Genomic DNA, 4,717 nt, shown 5'->3' with positions numbered 1-4,717 from the left:
CTGTGGTGCCAGGCATTTCTTGTCCCTTTTTTCAGTAAATTCTCATGGCTAGTGGAAGAAATACATCTCCCCCATTCCACAGGGGGTGGGCCAGCAACCTACGCCCTCACTGGGACTGCTGGAGTCTCTCCACATTAGTCTCAGGCAGATCTGGATCTCCTCTGGGATTTCCAAGTCAGCAGGAGCCTTCAACTGGTGTCTGGATCCAGTCCCCTGCATACCGGAATACACATTAGGTAACCAGCATTGTTCTCCAGTCCACAGGAATCCATTACAGCAGCCTCAGGAGCTAAGGTCCCACATTTTCCTTGGGCCAATACCCCAGCTTGAATGGCTGCCATAAATAGGATTTTGGAGAGAGTTCCCCTGAACTGAGTAACCTTCATACAAACTTACAGACTATAATAAGGAGGGGTAAAAAGGAATGTGACTTGTAAGATTAAAGAGTACTGGCTGTGGGAGAAAACACTCTTCTGGCAATATATAAGAATTTTTGTCCTTTTTTCTGCCTCAGTTTTTTCTTTACCATTTAATTAATGCTTTTTTCCTCCTGTATTTGTTCATTTTATTTTATGTTATTCTTATTTGATGGAGGTTGGAGTTTTACCACATATGTTCTAGTCCCCTTTTTAAAAAATATTTTGTTTTGTTTGTTTGAATAGGCCCTCCTTCTATTCTCCCTCTCTCCCTTCTTTTCTCACTTTCTTTTTTTCAAATTGTTCCCTTAGTAATATTCCTCTAGTTTAATCACCACTCCTTTTACTTATGCTTTTCCTAGTGGGTCTTCTCTGCTACCATTACCTAATATCATTACTTTTCTTCTATTCTTCTTTAACATGGCCTTTATATCAATCTTACCACATACTTCACATCTTCCATTGCTTTATTTTTCATAATCTGTTTATTTTCTCTTATTTTCCTCAGGTTTCCGTACTTACACCTTTTATCATTATGAATCTGTAGGTAGACAACTATATCTAACTATTGCTAAATATTGCTCTAGTGTGAAAAGGAGTAAAATCACTCTACTGAGTGGATATTTATTGTATATAATTTTCTGATGTGTCTCAGATTTTGTTATGTAACTATAGATATTTATCAAGGTTAAAGGTGGCAAAGTATTAGTTATTATAGGTTGTCACTATCCAGTTTGTGCTTGATGCTATTGTTATTAGTGGTTGTGCTATTTTAGTCAAGGTGACTTGGCTGGGTTTTTTTGTTGATTTGGTTTGGTTTTTTTTGTTTTGTTTTTTTTTTCCAGTACCAGGAACTGAACTTGTGCTTGCCAGGCAGGCGCTGTGCCACTGAGCTAAATCCCCAGCCCCTAGTTGGCTGTTTAAACAACTGATCTTTCTTGCATACCAGTGTCTAGATTGTCATAAAAAATCTATGGCTCAGTACCAAAGAATTGGGTACTAGGCTAAATAGGCTGCACTTTTTTGGTCCTAATAAACAGAAGAGGTACAGGCACAGAAGCTAAAAGCCAGCTATGCCTAGACAACATCTTCAAAAAGTAGTCATTATCTGCCAGGAGAGGAGCTGAACTTCAGACAGCTCCAGCAGCCTGGATGACTGCACCCTCACCCCTCCCCCACCAGAGTGGGAGCTTGGCTGGGTCCAGGACAGTGTCTGGAGCCTTGATCATGACCCAACCCCACCTACCTCTGCAAACTTGCAAAAGCAGGGCTGAACTCCAGACAACTTCAGGAACCTCAGTGAGCCACTCTAGCCTCTGCCCCGGAGTTTGAGCCAGGCAGAACCCCAAACAGCTTCAGGGGCCTTGGTGGCCACTCCCCTTCCTCCCCCCCATGGGAACCAAGCTGAAACCCAGACAACTTCAGCAGCCTGGGTAAGTGTGCCCTCTCCCCTCCCTCACCAGTGTGGGAGCCAGGCTGGGGCCCAGACACCTGCAGGACCTTTAGTGACTACAACCCACCCACCCCCACACCCTCTTGGAAGCCAGGCTGAACCCTGGATAGTTTTGGGAACCTAGATCACTATGACCCACCCAGACTTGCACCCTTGTGGAAACAGGGCTGAACCCTGGACAGCTTTGGAAATCCCATGTGGGAGCCAAGCTGAGCCCCAGACTGCTTGGGAAGTCTTGGTGACAGCACACCGACTGCTCCTTCACTGGTGTGGAAGCCAACTGAAACCCAGAAAGCTTTGGAAGCATTGGCAACTGCACCCAACCCCACACACCATCACAGGTGCCAGGCTGAGCACCAGGGACTTTCAGGTTCTTGCCCTGCTACTCCCACACCAATGTGGGAGTGAGGTTGGGTTTCAGGGAACCTCTGGATCTTCAAAAATGACAAAATGAAGGAACACAATGCAATCTCAGACCTCCACCTGACTAAGAACAAGTCCAAGAGACATCAACACAGAAGAGCTTGGAAGTCATATACCTGGAATTTCTGAAATGATACCAACTGAAGTAAAGAAACAACTCCACCAGGCCATAGAAGACATCAGATCAGAAATAATCTCTCAGGTAAAAAAAAAAGAAATGACAACAATAATGAAAGAATTGCTCAGCACATCTAGAGAGGACATAGAGAAAATAGAGGAGCATAGAAAAATGGTGGAAACTTGAATGAACAATGTAGGAAATAATTAGAATGTGTGAAACAGATTCAAACATATATCCAGGAAATTTAAAATTCCACTGAAAGCTGGCAAAACTGCTTGAACAAAGCTGAAGGTAGACTTTCAGACCTTGAAGAAGGTCTCTGAAAAGGTCTCTGAAAGAGACAGCATTGCAGCTAATGATCATGAAAGGAAGAATCTCTTAAAAATAACAAGAAATCAAGAAATAACAATTCAACAGCTGCAAGATGAAGCAAAGAAAAACAGTGTAAGATTAATAGGTGTCAATGAAATAGCAGGAGTCAACACGTGACATAAAAAGATTATTTGCAGAAGCAATAGCAGAAAATTTCACAAGCATGGAAAAAGAATTGGACATAGAGTAAGTGAGGCATATAGAACTCCAATTAGCTGTAACCAAAATAAATCCACACCCAGACATATAGAGATCAAGATCCTATAGTTCAGCCAAAGAACAGAATATTAAAAGTTGTTAGAGAAAAGAAACAGATCACCTATAAAGGAAAGCCTATCAGAATCATGATAGATTCCTCAACACAAACCATCAAGTCAAGAAGAGCTTGGAGTGAAGTATTTCAGGTCCTGAAAGAAAACAAGTTCCAACCCAAATTGATGTATCCTACAAAACTATTCTTCAAAATTAATGGAGAAATAAAATACTTCCATGATAAAGAACAACTGAAGAATTTCGTGAGCACCAAACCAACCCTACAAAGAGTACTAAAAAGTACACTAGAAGGAGATTTAAAAAAAAAAAAGGCCATAATTTCAAGAACAACAATAGGAAGGAACCACCAAGCAGAGCAAGCAATTAAACAGAGGGGAAAAAAAGAGGAACCAACAGCAGGAAAATAACATGACAAAGATAAGCCAATACACATCAGTTATAGATATCACTGTTAACAGTTTCAATTCACCAATCAAAAGAAGCACACTGGCAGAATGGATCAAGAAACAAACTCCAACAATATGCTGTACACAAGAAACACATTTTTTGACAGTCTTTACTCATGGCTTTAATATTGTGTGTTAACTTAGGAAATAAACCTATAGTTATGCAAAATTTCTACCCAAAATGATACAGCGAAACAGGAATGGTGGCCATCAGGAAGTTGAGGCAGGAGGATAACAGTTTGAGTTCAGCCTGGGCAACTCAGCAAGACCTTGCTTCAAAATTTAAAAAAAACCACAATGGGCTGGAGATGTAGATCAACACTCCATGAATTTAATCCCCAGTAGTGGGGGTGGTGGGCAGGGGGAGGAAAGTTACAACTGAGTAAAGTAGGAGAGCTAACTTTATTTTGCTTCAGAGTATTAAATTTTTTATTGCATTTCTACTTTGTCTTTAAGATAATATCTGGTCAATGAGCAAATCATCTTTCTCTCTTTTTTTTCTCCTCATGGTACTACAGTTGAACCGGTGCCATTATACCACTGGGGTACCCTCACCAGAGTCCCCCAATCTTGTTATTTTTATTTTGTATATTTTAAAGAAAAATTTTTTAAAAAGAACAGTAGCAAAATGCCAACAACATAGACAGAAAAAAAAAAACAAAGCAAAAACAATAAGAATGATACAGGGTTTCAGAACAAAATGATAGGGATTAACAGTGGTTGCTATATTACATGTTTTTATCTTCATTGAAGTTGGTCAGATTACCAGATGTAAGACTGTAAGATTAATCAAACCATTAAAGAGAATAAAAAATACCAACAAAAAATTATAAATGATACAGAGTTTCACCAAAGAAGATGATAGGAATTCAACAACGGTTGTTATGTTGCATATTGTTGTCTTCAAATTAGTTGTCCAGATTACCAGATATAAGCATGTAAAATTGGTCAATAAATAAAGTATGAACTGTTCCTTTCAAGTACAAGAAACACATTTAACTAAAAGGAAATTCATAGACTGAAAATCAAAGGATGGAAAACAATACTCCATGTGACAGGAACTCAGAAAAAAGTGGGTATAGCTATTCTGTTTGCAGACAACGTGAACTTCAAACCAAGAATGGTCAAAAGAGATAAAGAAAGTCACTACATACTTGTGAGGGGAAAACTTCAAGAAGAAGAGATAACAATCATAAATATCTATGCACCAAAC

Source organism: Chinchilla lanigera, unplaced genomic scaffold (assembly GCF_000276665.1).
Source record: "Chinchilla lanigera isolate Chin_1 unplaced genomic scaffold, ChiLan1.0 scaffold00083, whole genome shotgun sequence".
Classification (NCBI taxonomy): Eukaryota; Metazoa; Chordata; class Mammalia; order Rodentia; family Chinchillidae; genus Chinchilla; species Chinchilla lanigera.
This window is presented reverse-complemented; position numbering follows the sequence as displayed.